Source organism: Amblyomma americanum, chromosome 1 (genome assembly GCF_052857255.1).
Source record: "Amblyomma americanum isolate KBUSLIRL-KWMA chromosome 1, ASM5285725v1, whole genome shotgun sequence".
Taxonomy (NCBI): Eukaryota; Metazoa; Arthropoda; class Arachnida; order Ixodida; family Ixodidae; genus Amblyomma; species Amblyomma americanum.
The window spans coordinates 342024865-342045240 of record NC_135497.1 but is presented as its reverse complement, the minus strand read 5'-3'; positions in this window follow the sequence as shown (position 1 = coordinate 342045240).

Below are 20376 nucleotides of genomic sequence, written 5' to 3'. Positions count from 1 at the left end.
CATGCATGTATGTATGTATGTATGTATGTATGTATGTATGTATGTATGTATGTATGTATGTATGTATGTATGTATGTATGTATGTATGTATGTATGTATGTATGTATGTATGTATGTATGTATGTATGTATGTATGTATGTATGTATGTATGCATGCATGCATGCATGCATGCATGTATGTATGTATGTATGTATGTATGTATGTGTGTGTATGTATGTATGTATGTATGTATGTATGTATGTATGTATGTATGTATGTACCAGCAAACATGGTCATCCTTAAAAAGAAGCAACGCATCTAAAAACTGGATGCTGTTATTCACAGGCAATTCAATAATGAAATTCAGACTACTAGAGAAGGCTTTGAACAGTTAGGAGATACCATTAGCGGCCCATGGCAAATGGTCAATGGCAGCTGTGTCCATGACTACAGGGCAGTCATCTACATACCAGTAAACTTTCACGACCTATTTACGTTCAGTTTTTATGAATGTTTCTACCCATTGCAGCCAGGTGAATATCGCACAATACCTGATAAACTGACGAGCCAATACAAATCTCGGAATTCTGGGTCAAAAATCGACCACTGAAAGAAACGACAGTGGACGAAAAGTAAAAACTCAGGAGCTGCATAAAACTGTCCTCGCTTATGCCGGCTGTATTCTGAAATACTACGACTCCATTGTCGTCTATCCTCTGGCGAACTGCGTTGTAGATACCATCACCCCTCATATCACTCACAACTTCAAAGAGCTGCGATTCTGGAACGGGTCTTCTCCCGACAAGCTCTTCAAATTGTCCCTTAGGTAATGTCCGACATGCTCCTGCCAAGCACCTTTTTTCTGATACAATTGATCTAAGCGGGCATTCCGGATTTTGCGTCATACCTGTGAAAAATATTTCAAGGCACCCGGTTTTTGCACCGTCCACTTTCTTTGCTAAACCATCTAGATGGCACTGCTTCAAAAGCGCGATTGCGGCAGATTTCTTCCTAGAAGCACGAAACTGTACAGGCTTAAAATTCTTGTTGATGGCAGTCATTGCCTTTTTATTGAAATTATCTCGTGACATTTCGGCAAAGCCCCTTTCCTTGTCTGACTGCAAAACGGTCAAATTGTTGCGTTCTAGGCAGCTCCATACTTTAGCGAATGAAGGGGATGCCTTCTGCTCTCGACTCACATTGCGGATGACGCAATCCACACCATCCCCGATAAGCCGTTCCTTGTCTCTGTCGCGGAAACGGGCAGCAACGTCTCTAACCATTGCCAGCAACTGAGGTCGGCCGGTCGTAGGTTCGTAGACAAACTTCGGTCCTGTTTTTAGGATGGCCTGGACGTCGCTTGGCACAGAAGCACCTTCGAGCGTCATCCATCAAGAAGCACCTTGGTGCATGGAGTATAAAAGACTGAAGGACTTCATGAAGTTGGCTGCCCAAACCACCGAGTTTTGTGTCAACGCGCCCGCCTGTGCTTCCAGGAAAGAACTGCAGTGAAGAAAGATTGGCAAAACCCAGTCACGACGCTCGAAGGTGCTTCTGCGCCAAGCGACGGCCAGGCCATCCTACAAAATTATTAATTATTAATTGGTTTTGGGGGAAAGGAATTGGCGCAGTATCTGTCTCATATATCGTTGCACACCTGAACCGCGCCGTAAGGGAAGGGATAAAGGAGGGAGTGAAAGAAGAAAGGAAGAGAGAGGTGTCGTAGTGGAGGGCTCTGGAATAATTTCGACCAACTGGGGATCTTTAACGTGCACTGATATCGCCCAGCACACGGGCGCCTTAGCGTTTTTCCTCCATAAAAACGCAGCCGCCGCGGTCGGGTTCGAACCCGGGAACACCGGATCAGTAGTCGAGCGTCGTAACCACTGAGCCACCGCGGCGAAAAGGACCGAAATTTGCCTACGAACCTACCACCAGCCCACCTCAGATGCTGGCAATGGTTAGAGACGTTGCTGACCGTTCTCGTGACAGAGACAAGGATTGTCTCATCGGGGATGGTGTAGATTGCGTCATCCGCAATGTGAGTCGAGAGCAGAAGGCTTCTCCTTCATTCGCTTAAGTATTGAGCTGCCTAGAACGCAAAAATTAGACCGTTTTGCACTCAAACAAGGAAAGGGGCTTTGCCAAAATGTCGCGAGATACTTTCAATGAAAAGGCAATGACTGCCAACAACAAGAATTTTAAGCCTGTACAGTTTCGTGCTTCTAGGAAGAAATCTGCCGCAATCGCGCTTTTGAAGCAGTGCCATCCAGATGGTTTAGCGAAGAAAGTGGACGGTGCAAAAACCTGGTGCCTTGAAATGTTGTTCACAGGTAAGACGCAAAATCCGGAATGCCCACTTAGATCAATTGTATCAGAAAAAGGTGCTTGGCAGGAGCATGTCGGACATTACCTAAGGGACAATTTGAAGAGCTTGTCGGGAGAAGACCAGTTCCAGATTCGCAGCTCATTTTAACTTGTGAATGATCTGAGAGCCGGCATCATGGGAGCGGCGACTGCCTTTTAGCTGGACGTTGGGGACTTGTTTTACTTTGTTCCGCCTGATGGTCTCTACAACGCAGTTCACCAGAGGATAGACGACACTGGAGTCGTATTATTTCAGAATACAGCCGGCATAAGCGCGGACAGTTTTATGGAGCTCCTGAGCTTTTACCTTTCGTCCACTGTCGTTTCTTTCAGTGGTCGATTTTTAACCCAGAAATCCGGGATTTGCATTGGCTTGTCAGTTGCTCCGGTATTGTGCGATATTTATTCTGCTGCAATGAATAGAAACATTCATAAAAAAAATTCAGGATAAACATGTCGTGAAAGTTTACAGATATGTAGATGGCTACCTTGTAGTCATGGACACAGCTGCCACTCACCATTTGCCGGAGGCCGCTAATGGTATCTTCGAACTGTTCAAAGCCTTGTTTGGTGGTCTGAATTTCAACAATGCGTTGCCTGTGAATAACAGCATCCAGTTTTTAGACGTGTTGCTTCTTTTGAAGGACGACCATGCTTGCTGGAATTACAACGTAAGGTCTAGAAAGAGTTTGCTATTATTTGACAGCGCGCACTCTAAGCTATTAACAAGCATGATAGTAACAAGCGCACTTCAGGCGGCGTTAGCCATGATCTGTGTGCATATGGCAAAATCAAGCTTTGAGAACCAGGTAGAGTGCTTCTTCTCTGCCGGATACACGCCTTCATTAGTAGCTAATATATGTGAGGCGATGGTTAAAAAGTTGAAGGAAGGAAGGCAGGTTAGTAAAGAGCGAAAGAAACGCGTTGCAATTATACTGTACCTTCACAAGATGTCCCACAGCGTAAGAAAGATAGCAGGACGTTATAATGTCCACGTCGTCGTTTCCGCACCGTGCAAGCTCTCGAAGATATGTGTCTGAGGCAAGACAGGCGACCTGCACTACGAGGCACGGGCAACGGTACACACACTGCCGGACTGGGGTTGTCTATCAGATACCCCTAACGTGCGGTAGTGTGTACATTGGCCAGGCGGGAAGATGCTTTAATGTAAGGGCCAGGGAGCACTTCCTCAACGTAGATAGAGGGTCTGGAGGTAATCTAGCAGACCACTGCAACCAGCCTCGCCAAAAGTGTAAACTTATATTAGGGAACATAAGGTTCTTAGCAACATCAAAAAACAAAACAGAAAGGGAGGTAATTGAACCCCACTTTATTGCTAAGGCAGGGGACAGTTGCATAAGCACGGCCTCAATTTCGCTGCACGAGAAAGAAATGCGCTACCTTGACCATGCCTAAAAATTCCTCATTTTTCATGTTCGCCTGCCACTTCCCGTTTGCTCATGAAGTTTTCTTATGTCAGCCTGTGCGCATTCCTTCCCTCAAGTTTTTGGTGCTGCTCATAAGTGGTAAGTGTCCAAATTGTGTTTTACATGTAGACTGTTCTCACCTCTTACCTTCTTGGCGTTGACAATTTTTTTGCTCCATTTTAGGTTGTATTCGTTTGTTTTTGGTTGTTTGTAGCATCCGTAGGGTTGTATGACGTTTTATTTGATTTTAGATTCTGACTGCTTTTGCTTCGCTTGCCTGGGCCCTTTTAGGCTCGCAAGTTGTTGCTGTTAAAGTATTCTTGACACCGCCCTTTGGCCACGATGTTGATTGCACGTGTATTTTCCTCGATTTTTTGCTGGTTAAAGGGCTTTTTGATATGTTCACTTTATAAAGCTTCACGCCCTTTTTCATTTTTTTGTGTTTTTTTGCTTCTGGTTCATGCATGGTTTGGCCGCCCCTTGTTGACTGTGGATTGGGTTCTAATCTTTGGCCCCCTGACTGTCACATGGTTTTTGGAAAATATTGTGCTGGGGTTTCCTCGGAAATAAAGAGTTGTTAGTCGGCGGCCGTCCTGTCGTCAATGTTTTTTCTCTTTGTGTCACCGCCTGTTTCCGCGCTGGTCATTTCGAATATTGTAAATTATGTCTTAAAAAAATAGCTCAAATTACTGGTTTAATAGCCAGTCTAAAATACATACTTCCTACAACAAATAAGATGCTGGTATACAATTCAATATTCAACTCGCATTTAAACTACTGCCAGTTAGGGTGGGGTACTACAACATTTGCTAAAATAAATGTATTCATTTAGTGCAGAATATATCTCCGAAATACATATTCACAAATTCCGTCCTCCTAGTGCAAATTTCTTCTGTCGTTCCAAAGTCATTAAAGTACATAATCTTCATAAATATCTCCTTAGTGTCACTTTGAAAACAGAAATCAAGAATAATTTATAACTTTTAAGAATTTAGCAGAACAAAAGAAAAAAAGAATCGGTGTGCCCAACAAAATATGGCGAAGAATCGACAGTACCGACACCCCGAATAATCTTGGTAAAGAATGCTTTCAATACAATCTTCCATTTCTTCTAAACAGGTATATCCACATTAATTTCGATTTGTTTTCATGTTCACGTCGAGAACTTCATAATTTGTTTTTGAATAACGTGGTTTAAGTTTCGTTATGTATACACATTGCTGTTTTGTTTATACTTTGTTGTTTCCTTGATGTGCTTGTTTTTAAAATTGTATAATCTATGCTGCCTCCCTGCCGACCATTAGGATCGTAGACTCGTCAAGCTGCCCAAGGGCAGCTTTTTTCTACGATTCTTCCGTCTGTAATGTTAGATGGGAAATAAACGTTGAAACTTTATTTGACATCTGATCGTAATTGCATCTTTAATTCATTTTCGCTGAGTTATTCTTCGCCCTTTTGGGGGGAGGAGAGAGGAGAACGCTGGCAGGTGGCAGGTGGACAGAGAGAAATCCTCCCAAACGGCACCTGCCACCAGCGACGGTTAGCATGTGGAGGCTACACACTGACGCCCACGCCGCTGCGGCGGAGAGTTTTCGCCTTCACGGCACTCCTAATGCTATCAGATAAAAAAAAGGCAAGCGGCACATGAGAGGGCCAAGACAGACGGCAGTAGCAGTAATGCTGTAACATCTGTCGCCAGGTTGATTCTGACACCGATGGCTCAGCTATCCTTTGTGCAATTGGCGCCTTACTATGCAGATAAGAAATATAAATACCTGTCAACAAGAAGTAAACGCACTTTTTTTGTCTACCCTTGCTGCGTTGATAGATTTCAAATGTCTGCAGCTTTAGCTGAGAGCTGCAGAAGTCAAGAAAGATGTTTGATATTCAAAAACCCGTTCAGGAAATCGCATTTAGGCGGGAGCGCGTACGCACGCACGTACGCACGCCTGGATGTACGCGCACACCGACACAAGCAGACACAGAATGCGATGACACTAAAGAAGCCGCAACCGGTGCGCCAGTAATGACCCTGCAATTAAATTGTTGGTTATAATGTAAGAACAAGCAACATTACTTTGTTGATCGTCCCTACACTGCAGAAATGTGAAAGAATTGATCGACTTACTAAGCAAAATATTGTTATTATAAAAGTGAACCAGGCTATTGAATGTCAAGGAATGGAAAAGTAGCGCACACATTCTCCAGCACACAAAAGGATTTAATAGCGAAAATCAAAATAATTACGTTACTCCTTGATGTAGCAGCAGGTCCGATGAAATTTGAGGTTGCTTTGTGAAGGTTAGCTTTTTCAGTGAGGGATTTTACAGCATCTCTTTTGCATTTCTAGCAGCTGGCAGTTTATATTTATAAATATGTTGAGAAATACAGTTTAACACTGAGACAATTTTGTATTAGTTTGTGAGAGATGGGAATGACTCTCAGTGTTTGTGCTGTCTTCACAATGCGTGATACTTAACCTCCAGGTAATTGACCTCGAGATAATTGAAAAAGTTACCTTCGATTTTACTCAGAGGGACAGCTGCTGTCATTCACCGGTGTGCAGAGCACACGGATAAGTCGTACATTTGTTTCCTTCCGTCCGCTTGTTCTCTTTTTTCTACATTCTGGATAATAATTTAGTATATGGGTGATTCGTCTGTTTTCTGGTTTCTGAAAAAGAGAAAAAAAAAAGACCTTCGCTTCCTTTAATCTCAAGAATGTTGGCTGTTTTTTTGCGTGTGCATGTGTATCCTTGTCACAGAAATGCAGGTCTCTTCTTGCGACAAAATTCTTCGTAGTTTACGTTAAAGCGCATTTTGTCCTAAGAGATGAGAGTGAAAATATTTCTGACATTTCGAATTCTTTCAGCGGAATTTTTAGAAAAGAAAAAGGATTCTACAGAGTACTGACTAGCTTTTTGCAGCTTTTGGCAAAATATATTGTAAGAAAAAATTAGCGCATGTATGCTTACCGCCTTAGTGCATTAATCAGCGAAATCTGTCTGGCATTGGCGCTCTGGAGTGGCAGGCCCATTTAAAGGCGACTGCCCGCTTGGGCGTCTCCAAGGCCTGTTTTGGCGTCTGCACGTACACGCGCACACTCGTCCTTCCGTATTTGGTCTTGGGCTCGATCGCGTTCCTAGCACTCTCCGCAAACTCCGGGGCCCGCGCTTGCCCTAAGCAAGTTAACCCCGTATTCACAAACTGACCTTACCTTTACCTTACTTTAACTAGAAGGGTGACTTTCAGAAAGGATACTGAAACTGAAAGGCAAGGGAAGGGCCAAGCTGTGTTTCAGAAATCAACCTTTCGGCAGCCTTACGGAAAGTGCCCTTACCCACAGCAGTAAGAGGTATGGTAACGAGGCTAAAAAATTTTAATGCTTGCAGCATCAGTGGATCTACTGATGACTTCTTTTGTATACTATAGAAAAACAGTTAAACATATACTGGAGCTATCGTAATCATTCAGTAGACGAAATTAACTAGCATGGCTCAAATTTTTACGCATGTTTCCTCTTCTTCTAGCCACAATGATAGGCAGCCGTCGCTACAAGAAGCTTTGTTGAGTCGACGTCGTTTTTTGTGTATTTTCTTGTGCCTCGATCCTGATGTGTTGTGCTTGTGCGCGTTTTTTTTTTTGCACTTAACGTTAAAAATGTACCTTTTCTGAGGATTGTTGGCCAATACGGAGATTCTGGAAGAAGGGACAACTGCGATACAAGGAAGTTTCATCCCATAGCCGTTTTGCTGCTTGTGCCTTGTGCGGATCGGCCTTGGCTTCTGCAAGATCCACTGCTGAAGGCGGCGCGGAAATCGGGCATATCTTCATTTTATTATGGAGCGGGTTCAGAGTGAAGGAGTGACGAGAGTAATATTTTTATTATAGCGCTGGCCTGTTCCGAAGCGCCCTCAGCTGATATATCGATGCGAAACTAGCTAGGCTTAGGGACGAGCAGGGCAGTCAGGAAGCAGCATATTCCGCCGCCCGGTGCGCCCGCAGGCGGTGTCGCTGCCGGGAGGTGGGCTCTCGCGGCGGCAAGCTGCCATTGCCCGAATATTGCAGACAGATTTTCTGATGGCATGGTTGTTTTGTTTTTTTCTGGGTCGAACGTGAAGTACACCAAGCCAGCTGGCCGGCCGGCCTAGCTGAATCCCGTGCGCCGGCGTCAAAAAATGAGCGGAAGATTGTTCTTGACGTAAATAATAAAACATGGGATAGAAAAATGTCAACAACATATCAGATATCATTTCTGTGGAGTGCTGGCCAATACTGAGTTGCTGGTAAAAGTGGCAACTGTGATGCGAGCAAATTTCTTGGGAGAACCAAGCGGCGACCAGCGCAGCGCACCGACGAAGTTTTCGCACATGTCTCTGCTGCTTTAGGTTTTGCATATCTTCGGTTTAGGGAAACTTTACCAGTGCCGGAAACAATGTTGCTACGATTACGGCGGATACAATTGATACCACCGGTAAGGATACATCGATAGGATAACCGGCGACAACTTGAAAAGTTCCCGCACCGTAAATCAAAGGGTGGTAGCAGTCGCAGCAGCAGCTGCACGGGGCAACTTCGTCCGTTAGGGCAGAGGTGCAGCGGCAGCACAGACAAGAGTTCCAGCACGGCAGGCTGTGAAAAGCGGTACCTCGCGAGAGGCTCATCGTCGAACAGCTCCATCGGGTACTGGCGATCCCTCAGCACTCGCCGTGCCGTCTTCGCACGATGGGGCGCCTGATCGATTTCTCCCATCAACCCCGTGAACTTGATAAATCAGAAAAGCTGTCGTCAATCGTACTCGGTTGCCATGTTGAAATGACGAAAGGAGCTGCTGAAGGTAGGCCAGGGTTTAACTTTGCGAACGCGCTCTTCCCGATGCCTAAAGGGCGGCTAAAGGTTCAGTTTAAGGGTCAGCTTGGTTTCTGAAACCCTCAAAAGAGCCGCAAAGGTGACGACCTCGAAAGGGAAGGTAAAGGTCGGTTTGTGAATACGGGGGAGGTACCCTCCCAGGCACCTTAAACATGTGCTTAACACAATTCAACATGGCGGCATGCTGCGATGACAGCTTCAGTGAGTTCCTCGATTTAGTCCGCCGCTCGGAAGATGTCATCAGTGACGAAGCATACACTTTTGTGCACCCGTTGCGGCGGAACCTTAGGGACCGCCAGAATCCCATAGAAGTATATAACAACCAGGAATTCCTCGCAAGGTACCACTTTTCCAAGGCTGCTGTGCTCGAGCTTCTGTCCATGTTGCCGCTGCACCGGAACACAGACGGACGTGGTTGTCCTGTGCCGCCGCTGTTGCAACTCTTCGTGACGCTGCATTTTTACGGAGCGGCGACGTTTCAAGTGGTCTCCGGAGGCCTTGTCAACAGGTCCCAGCCAACAGTTTCCCGGGCTGTAACGCGAGTGTCGACGATGATTGCCGCTACCTTGTACCCGGCGTTAGTCAAGTTCTCTGAAGCGAGAAAAATACATTAGGTCATGTACGACTTGAACAAGATTGCACAGTTTCCCAGCGTGACTAGTTGTGTTGACTGCATCCACGTGCGTATCAGAAGCCCGGGCGGAGACGACGACGAAGTATTTAGAAACAGGAAGGGATACTTCTAAATCAATGTGCTGGTAAGTGCACTTTTACTTTCAGGGTGAGCATAGAGGCGGGAAACAACGGCACTTTTGAAGAAGAGGCTGCGGACAAGAATAAAATTAGCTACAAATCAGAGAGCAGTTAATACACGCGACTTCGCGGGTGGCCCACAGTTTTGCGAGCTGCATGATCTGCCTCATTGCACTTTATTTTCTCTAATACGAAATAAATTATTGTAGTATGTATTTTTATGTTATGTATTTTTTGGCACGTTTGCAGGCTATCACAAGACCTCACCTGGAAGTTTTTCATCTCGTTGCAAGCTAGCCGGGCAGAATTTTTTACTATAGCAATGCAAGAGTTCGTTCTAAAGAAGAGATCGTTATGCTTGCCGGCCGTATCTAATGACTCCACTGAGAGATCTTGGAGGTAGCCCAGAGTACAGGTAAGTGAATACATCACAATAATGCGTTGCTACTGCAGGAAAATGTGGAACGTCTCTTTATTCAGGTACAACAAGTCGCAGATACGAACGAGGAACTCCGTCGAAAGGGCCTTTGCCGTCTGGATAAGAAGATTTCCATGTATAGATATGAAGCTGCAAATTGAAACAACATCTGTAATCGTCATCACAGCGTGCACTGCTTTGCACAACATTGGCCGAGACCGCTTATGTGATGAAATGCCGCCTGCTTCCCTGCAACAGGACACATGCAACCCTCAGCAAGCCTCCCCGGCTTTGCAAGCTCAACAGCCGCATACCGTGGACTCGGCAAGTGGCTTCAGGGCACGACCAAGCATTATTCAGCAGTATTTTTCATAATGTGGCAAAGCAAAACAAACATAACACGCACCTTCAGATGGCAAAGTACTTTATGTACTAAATACTTTTTTGACAGCGGTCATTTTGAGCTTTGTGAGCACCATTTTGGCCTTCATATTAGTGCATTCAAGTTCATGCAATTCCTTTGCATTCCTCTTGTTAGGTACATGCTCGGCTCTCATTACCTTCATTTTGAGATGCTCCCTTCTCTTTCGCTGATTGTCATCAGTCACAGCTTTCAGGCGTGCACTGAGCTCCTCTTCAGCAGCTGTCTGCTTAGTACACTTTCTCCGCTGCAGTGGAACTATGGGTTGCGGGGCACCTGCCAAAAGTGACAGATATTGCGAGGCAGCTGCTAGTCCTCCAGGCGGCTGCTCCCCTTCGGCAGCAGATGGACCATTTTTTGTGCCTTCTACACACTCTGCCAGCCTGCTGCCACCGCCAGGGCTCCCTATGGTGTCCCACTGATAGGTCATATCTGCAAAAACTTTTCTACCTTAGTTTTTATCACAACTCGTGATCGCCACATGCATAAAAGCTGACTTTGTGTAAACGGATAAATTTTGGTCGCACTTGTGCTAGTGAGCAGCTGCAGACGTTTACGAGTCATCACAGTACATTGTTCAGTACACAATTTCAAGGACTGTGCTTTGTTTGCAAGTTTGGGGTTAGTATGTGTGTGCTTTATGCAATGGAATAAATTATTAATACTGCAAGCCACATAGTTCAGCTGGCTTCTTCTGTTCTTATACTTATGACTCGTATGACAATCCACTGGCAGCAGTTTTGGCTACCTTGCTGAAATCAATCAAACAAACAAGAGAAACAGTGGATTCACTGGGATTTGCTTAAGCTGAACTTTTTTGTAGCTACCCAATCAGTAGTGCCGACTGCGGGCGACCATACTCTATATGCAGGGCACTGACAATAACAGCAGTGCCACCATTTCCTGATTCATGCTTGCTGCCACAGTGTCTGATGTCCTGCGGCTAGTCGCAGCTTCATGTTTTGCAGGAGGCTCTCACAGTGCAGAGCAGGAAGCATATGCATTACACCTGCGGGAGGCATATGCATTTTATGCAGAATACTTTTTAATTATTTCATTTATTTTTTTACACACACTAGGAGACATAACCCCGACGCACTCAACAGTGCAGGGAATATTTTCGGGGGCGACTTTTTAACAATGATAGCCAAGCAGCCGGCGTCCATATACTCTCCGGCTTGCTTCCTGCTGCTCTGCGGAGAACGGGGCTTCAGCCTGAATCTTACCAACGCGGTTGCGTCGCCGCTCATAAAGCAGAATGCCCGCAACTGATAACAGAGTCAGGCACTTGATCGAAATACATGAAAACGTAAATAAAACGGGAACTGGGCTCTACCACTGAGTGGTCAACAAAGTGTCCACGAATCAGTAAACACTTTCAGTGTGAACAAATGCGGCGGCCATTGGCTTACATCGGGATATGCAATGAGCGGCAGTCCTAAATGAGTGCGTTCTAAACAGTCTTATTAACGCAGACGCAAACAGCGTGACAGAGAGTATAAAGAATTCAGTCGTGTCACCAACTGATACTAGCATGATGTGACCTCAGACGTGCGTCGATACACAAGGTATGGTTAAAAGCTAGTTCGTACTGTTCGCTATATCTTCGAATAATCTTGCTCCTTGCACATAGTGTCACGGCAATTCATCGGGCGCGTGGGATTTTAAAACCAGCTTTTAAGAGCTCTGCCTACAACGTTAGAATATAAGGCGTCCGCTGTCCGCACGCAGCATAGCCAACACTGCGATGCGAGGGCAGTGAGCGGCAGGAACGTGTGCCACGCGCTAGGCGACTACATCGTTATATACTGCGTCGTTCTGTTCCTGTAATAATAATAATAATAATATAATAACAATGACAATAATATTTGGTTTGTTGGGGAAAGGAAATGGCACAGCATCTGTCTCATATATCGTTGGACACCTGCACCGCGCCGTAAGTGAAGGGATGAAGGAGGGACCGAGAGAAGGAAGGAAGAAAGAGGCGCCGTAGTGGAGGGCTCTGGAATAACTTCGACCACCTGAGGATCTTTAAGGTGCACAGACATCGCACAGCACACGGGCAACGCATGCCTTGCGCTTCGTGCAACCTCTCTCGATATCGGGTGTTACATGCTGTCATAAGACGCCGCAAAAAGCTTTGAAATGCGCACTGAACCGGCAAACATGCAGCGGTTTGGTTATTTGTTACTGAGGAAAAGAAATGGCGCAGTATTTGTCTCACATCTCGGTGGACACCTGAACCGCGCCGTAAAGGAAGGGATCAAGGAGGGACTGAGAGAAGAAGGAAGAACGAGGTGCCGTAGTAGAGGGCTCGGGAATAATTTCGACCAACTGGGGATCTCAACCTGCTCTGACATCGCACAGCACACGGGCGCCTTGGCGTTTCGCCTCCGTCGAAACGCGGCTGCCGTGGTCGGGTTCGAACCCGGGAACTCCGGATCAGTAGCCGAGCGCTCTAACCACTGAGCCACCGCGGCGGGTCTGGCGGTAGTAGCAGTGTCTGCATGAACGACTGATGTTTGCGGGTGGTGAAAGAGCATTTTGGGATGCTCTTACAAGCCACAAGAAGAGAATCAAAAACGGATATTCATATAGTAATTAGATATTATGAATCAGTCACACACTGTTATTTTTAGTGCCCAGGAACTGCGAGCGCCTTTGTGCTTGAGCTCTTTAGGAGGAGAAAAATCTATGGGAGAAATATATATATATATATATATATATATATATATATATATATATATATATATATATATATATATATATATATATATATATATATATATATAATATGTCGAGCCCACTTATAACGAACCTGACGTTCGTGTGAATTCAGTTCGTTGTATCCTAAGTTCGTAGTAACTGGACTTCTCATATTACAGCTTAAAATGCAAAAGTGCACAGAATCGGCGTTTATTTCTTCAATAACTGAGGATTGAGGGTCTGCTTATTCAAAGCAGCTTCAAAGTTGCTTTCCTAGCTCTTCAGCGTGGTCATGTGCGCCCGCCGGAAGCCTGCTGCTGGCGAGCTTCTTTAGGGTTGCGATATAACTAAATCGCATTTAAAGCACTGACGTCAACCGGGGGTATGTCGGCCTTTTCCGTCATTGTCTTGACCAGAGAGAGAGAGAGAAAGACGAACGGAAAGGCAAGGAGGTTAACTAGGCTACACCTGGTACACTACCCTACACGTTGGAAGGAGAACGGAGTGAGTGAGTGAGTAAAAACTTTATTGAAAGAAAGTGTAGATTCGTGGTCAGTAAGTGAGGTCCAGACCATGTAGGCCTCGTACCGCACAGGCCCATTCGACAGCCTTGACTTGAGTGCCTCGGTCGTCGCTGACCTTTACTGAAAGCCACGCGTCAGGTGAGGGAGCAGCCATGAGATCTGGGGGTGGGGGATGTGCTTTACAGTCCCAGATTATGTGGTCTAAAGTAGCTTTTGCACCGCAGAAGCGGAAGTTAGGACTGGAGGTTGTAATAAATATGTGCGAGTACACATTTGGGTTGGGGAAAGAGTCGGTTTGTAGTCTTCTCCATGCCACCTGCTGCTCCCTTGACAGGGAGGGGTGCGGCGGCGGGAACTGCCTACATGCGAGTCTAAAATGGGTGGTGTGGTCGTGATAGGAGGTTAGCGCTTCACCGGTTGCCTCCGGGTTCGGACCGTCTACTGCTCGGCCGGCTTTAACTCGAGCTTGTGCGTTGGCGGCCTCGTTTCCGGGGTTTCCGGCGTGCGCCGGGATCCATACCAGGTCAATGTCTCGGAGGGGGGATGTGTCTTTAACATTTTCCAGGATATTTCTGGCCGTGAGTGAGATGCGGCCTTTGGCAAAGTTCTAAATGGCATATTTGGAATCGCTAACGATGGTCGTAGCGTCCGTAAAGTCGATAGCAGCTGCAATTGCAGGGAGAGATAGAAAGGGGAGAGAGAAAAGGGAGATGAGCACTTTCCCAAATGTCCGTTGGCCAATACTTGCAGGGTAAACAAGGCACACAGTGATTGTTCACAACCTTGCAGTCAGTGCTGAGTCTTTTAAGAACTGGAATAAATTTCTGGAAGTCGCGAAGTGCTCGTATTTCAGGCTAAATTAGTTCGTGGCTCGAAAACAAGTCCTGCCAGATTTGTACCGACGACGCGTTACCAAAACATTCACATTCATGTGATAACGCGGGTGTTCGATGGCGTCTTCCGCTGTCTCTGGTCCCATAAACACCACCTTACTCTGTCCACAACAAACGTAAAAAACAGAAGGTGAAAATAAATCAGGAAAGTCCTAACAAGAAAAAAAAGGGTGAATCGACGCCAAAAGCAAACACTCGCAAAAGAGGCGGACGACGTGAAATCAGCAAGCACGTTATTGTGACGGCTACACAGCATGGTGGCCGACCGGAAAAGAAAAAATGCCAAATTGGAAAAATGGTTTGCCTAACTTCTCTGATACTTACTTGTAAGAGTGCTAGGGTAATTTTTATTCATTTCTGGTCATAGGGATTAAATATACGTGCATATCAAGATGATTCAAACATAAAAACGTGCGTAGCCTCGCTGCCATATCCCACATATATTCGAAAAAGTGCACTTTTCGTAAGGCGCCCATTTCGTAAGGCGCCCTTTTAATCGCGTAAGGTTGGCTTTTGAAGCGAAATATAGCCTTTTCTTACATTTAGCCTTAGGCCGTCCTTACCTAAGGCCCTCCTTACCGATGGAAAGGAGGATTTGTGAATACGGCGGTTAGTCTAGTTCCCAGTATTGAATCAGGCCGCGGCGGATGCCTTTCATTGACGGCGAAACGTGTGTGCTGTGCAATTTTAGTGCCCGTTATCCCAAGTGGTCGAAATTATTATGGAGCCCTCCACTGCGGAATCTCTTTCTCTCTTTCCACTTTCACTCCCTCCCTTATTCCTTCCCTCACGGCGAGGTTGTGGTGTTCACCGAGAAGTGAGACAGTGACTGCACTTTTCCTTTCCTCAAAAAAACAATTTTTTTATTTTCAGACTATACCCTCTGTTAGCTTTTAGAAAGGGAAGGCGCATAATTTGCTCACTGGGTGTGGGGACACCTCAAACGCGCTGTCAGGTGAGGGTAGTGTGCATCTAAAAAACCCGTACCGCGTTATCTAGAAGGCGTCTAAGAGAACAGTAGGCGTCTGAAAGCCCTTGTGATAGCACTGCATTGATAGCACTCCGTAGATGAGATTAAGCACGAGTTCAGCACAGTCCAACGGGTGAATTCGGTTTGTGACGGGGAGGTAGCCATTTTCGACTCACTGACTCCACGTGATGTAATAGTATACGCTTTTGTTAGAAGCACGATCACCTCATGCGTTTCTGTCTGTCTCGCCTCAGCACGTATGTCCATGTCCCTCAGAAGCAGAGCAGATCAGTCGGAGGCGCGTCCTTCTGTCTTGAGTGTATGTACACCGTGTGGCCATTAAAGCTCTGGCAGCCAGAAGCCTGACAGACATTCTGGACAGGATTCTTCAGGCGAACCTGGATGCGTGTCTTGGAGCCAAAGGTTTTCGTTGCTTCACGTCTCGAACGAAATCTGATACCGTCGCTGAGTGGCTCCCGACTTTGGCTGCTGTCAAGCGTCTGCAAACGCTCAGGTGCATATCGATTACAAGCGAGATCTTCTTGCCGGTCCAGGTGTACCTTGAAGGTTCGGACGTACAACGCTGTTTTGTTTACAACGTCGACGTTGCCGAAGACCAGACGACCCTCTAGCGTGAACTGTACTGTCTAACCCACCGTGTCATCCAAGAACGGTATGTGGGAAAGGGGCGCTTTTCGCATCGTAATGCTACCGGGCCCACCAACTCTCCCAAAACAACTTTACTACTATGGCTGTATTCTGCGGCCTCGCCCTTACAAACCGAGTGCTGTCTATTGCTACAGCTGTTTCAAACCTGGCCACATGCGGTGATCATGCCCTTTGCAACGCAAGATGAAGCTTGGCCAAAAGGCACACCGTCTTACAGGTGCGGACTTGCAAGACTGACGACCACAAGATCACCTCTACAACTTGCCCAACAAAACAGAAAGCAACTGAGAAGGTTCGGCAAGAGCTCCGTAAGCAAGTGCCTTATAATGCCATTTACAGCTTATGTCGATAAGCTCCCATAAGCTCCCGATAAGCTCCGACGGCTAGGAAATAGCAAACCCATTTTCAATGCCCGAGTTGCTTGCAGCAATAGACGAGGCCCGTCGGAAGATTGCGCCCGGTCCGGACTCTATTCCGTACGAGGTTTCCAAGAACTTAACTTCCACTTTACTGCCTCAACTCCTCGCCACCATTAACAAAGTTTGAATAGAAGGCGTCGTACCAGAAACCTGGAAATCTGCTATTGTGATCCCCATACCAAGGACGGGGAAGCCGCCGACAGACCTCGGAAATTTCCGGCCTATATCGCTTACGCCAAAGTTATGCAAACTTACCGAAAAAAATACTTGCCACATGACTGTCGTGGTGGCTTAAGCACCATAGTTTCTACCATTCCGCCCAAATTGGCTTTCGTACGTCCATAGGTACACAAGATGGACTGGCTGTCCTGGCGTCAGGAGTTCTGGTCCTAACTCGCAGCCACAATGTACGTACTGTACTGGCCATGGACGTTGAAATAGCGTGTGATAATATTAGTCATGCTGTCATCCTGGAATCGCTTGACATGCTGAAATTCCCCGTTAGGGTGCGCAATTTTGTTAAATTCATCCTTGAAGGCGGACACTTTGCCATACGCCTCGGTGGTGAAGCCGTCGGACCATTTTTGCCTCTTCGCGGCGTTCCCCAGGGATCGGTGTTATCGCAAACAATATTTATTATTGCTTTCATCCCCCTTGCTTGTCCCTTACATGATGTCTATGAGATTCAGTTCTTGTTGTATGCTGATGATATAACGCTGTGGAGCACTGACAATGACCTGATGACTAAAGAAGGAGGCCTACAATCAGCAATAGATATTACGTCGACTTTTGCTTCTTCAATTGGTCTGCAGCTTTCAGTGAGCAAAACCATGTTCGTGTCAGTTGCCAACCGCTGGGAGCGCCGTAAACTGGCTGCAACACCAATGCGCCTCCATCTATCCGGAGCTTCAATTCAAGAAAGTTCGACCGTAAAAATCTCGGGCTTGACAATACACGAGTCAGGAACAGGTGCTCCTTGGCTTTCTCGGGCTAAAAAGCAAGCAATTCAGGCGGTGGGTCTGATTAGACGCATTACTCCTAAAACAGGCGGAGCGCGCGCTCATGTCGCACGACAGTTGGTGCGGGCGGTTGTGCAACCGCGCCTCGTTTACCAAGCCCAATTCCAGCAATTGACAAGGGCTCAAAGGAACCGTCTAGAAGCTGTTAATCGAGAGGCAATGAGGGTCATTACTTGCCTTCCCTGCATTACCCCGAACGTGGCGCTCCAAGAACATGCGCAGCTAAATACACTAGATGAAGTGGTGCTGCAACGACGCGATGCTCGCCGCCTAAAGTCAAGCCTTACACACACCACGTGTGCACTCAGGGCATTGCTTCATCGCACTCCATTCTACAGCCGCCCCCGCCAGTTCATCCTCGTTGGCGTTTTTTTGCAGCTAAGCGACAAGCCAACTGATCTACGTCGGCCATCGTCTACCCGTACGGCATCGTGGTTTCGCGACCGAATTACAGAGCAAGACGCCGATTTGCCGCATGGCTCCATCGTTATGTACGTTGACGCAAGCATCCAGGCCTGCGAAACAACAACGGCAGTTTACTGTCCTTGCAGGCCTGCTCTGAACAAAACGTCAAGGTTTCGCCTCTCAGAACCTCCTTCCTCCTTCTCTGCGGAGATGCTTGCGGTTCAAGAGGCACTTTGCTCTGTGGCCGCCGTTCGCATGCTACCCACAGCCCGCATTGTCATTCGCATCGGCACCCTTCACGTCACACGCCTGCTACGACGAGTCAGTCGCACCCCAGAAATCTGCCAAGACATCCATCGTCTCGCGGCACGGTTCCCGCAGCAAATCCGTATTGAGTGGGTCCCGCGTGACCTCCTGAGCGCACAAAGCCGCGCAGATTGTGCGACCCGCCTTTCGACACCAACCTCGTGTTTGCCTCGAGTCCTCACTCATGGTGACACCACCCTCTTTTTGGCAAGAAAGGAACACTTACGGCGCCACACACGTGCTCTAATCCCTCCGTCAGCGGTAACCATGCCGCGTTGTCTTCCCCGTGCAGAGGAGGTTGCGCTTCGGAGGATAGGCGTCGGGGTTGCCCTAACTCCAGCTGTGACACGCGAGTGGCTGCATTTCAAAGATTTATATCCCCGCCCAGGGTGTCAAGTCTGCATGAACAGTGACTGTGATGCGAATATCCATCACCTGCTGTGGGACTGCCCGGCGCTGAAGCCCACGACAGTTCGGCACCTGGCGGCAGTAGCACTCTAAATTCTTATTGTTATAGTTCCTGGACACATGGTCCATATCAACGTTCACTTCTTGATTTCATCAAATGGGCCCACTTTTTTTGGTTTATTTAAGCAACTTTTCCATCTCTTCATAGTTTTTATGCCCTGAGGCAACATCGCTTAAAAAAAAACAAGATGAAACAACCGATGTTGAATGCGTCCTTATCGTCGCCATGCCCATGTTTTCGTGTTAGTAGTGAACGAGGCTCGACCTCAGTGAACATCAACGCCCGGTGCCAGCTCTGCCAAGTGGTAAGCTGGGAATGGGTTTAGGGCAGGCGTCTCTGTCCAGATTTGAGTACGGCTCTGTGCAAAAGAAAAGTACGAGGGCATATTTATGGCAGGTATATCGTTCTATTCTTGGCATGGTTCGAGTGCGCACACTTACTGAATACAGCCTGAGAAACGAGGTGTGTGTGTGTGTGTGTGTGTGTGTGTGTGTGTGTGTGTGTGTGTGTGTGTGTGTGTGTGTGTGTGTGTGTGTGTGTGTGTGTGTGTGTGTGTGTGTGTGTGTGTGTGTGTGTGTGTGTGTGTGTGTGTGTGTGTGTGTGTGTGTGTGTGTGTGTGTGTGTGTGTGTGTGTGTGTGTGTGTGTGTGTGTGTGTGTGTGTGTGTGTGTGCGTGCGTGTGCGTGTGTGTGGGGGGGGGGGGAGGGGCACACGCTTAAGTCTCTCTTGAAAAGAAGAAATTGTGCTTGCTAGTGTGATCTCATTAGGCGTCCCGGTGCTGTCTGCAATTTATTTTCCTCTCACTCACATGGTATGCGTCTGCCTATGTGTGGGAGACGAAAAGAAATCGCAGACAGCACCAGGACACCTAATGAAATGATACTAGCAAGCACACTTTCTTCTTTGCAAGAGAGACTTATGATATGGACCTGCCAGAAAAATCTGGAAATAAAGAGAATAAATCAGCCAGCGAGAGAGAGCTGGGAGGCGACCTTGTCCATCCGCTTGGACCTGGAGTCCCAGATGGCTCTGGTTCAAAGAGCGCGGGCAGCGGCTACCACCAATGGTGTCCCTGAATTATGACTTCCACCCAGGCAAGAGAGCGGTGAAACGCTCCACCCAGTCTATCGAATAAGGTTTTACCACCACCACCACCACCACCTCTTACTCACTCAGGAAAGCAGAAAAAGTTGCAAATTTTTATACCTCGATATATTGTATTTTTGGCGGCTCGCTGGCGTAGCAGTGCCAGAGCAAATGTTTTCTTCTCTTGTTTAGTTGGGGAGGCCTAAATTCAAGGGCGCAGCACATGGTACGTGATCTGTGCTGAAGAAATGTAGAGACATGAAAGGGGACAAAGTAGTAAAACATAGCCCTGCGTCAGAGAGAAAATATTTAGAATCCGTACCCACGCTCACGCACTGTGAAAAAGAGGCTCCCTTTTAAACAGCAGCAGGTAATTATGGTCATTTATATTAGGAAGCTAATCAGACCGAAGGCTCAACCACCACTTGTTTTCTGGCATTTTTAATAAAAGCGTGTATATAGCACGGTTCAACAAACTTGCACGAAGATACGACAACGCACTGCGGTGATTTTTGCCAAGTGCAGCCTTCCAGGCATTGAACTTGTCAAGGCTAGCATATTAAAATTTGCCTGCTCTCCCTGTTACACAGCGAAATGAGTTTATCTTTGTCGGGTACAATCGTACCGCATTTTTAGCATCTGATACGCTTCAGACTAATATAGACCAGCCGCAGTTC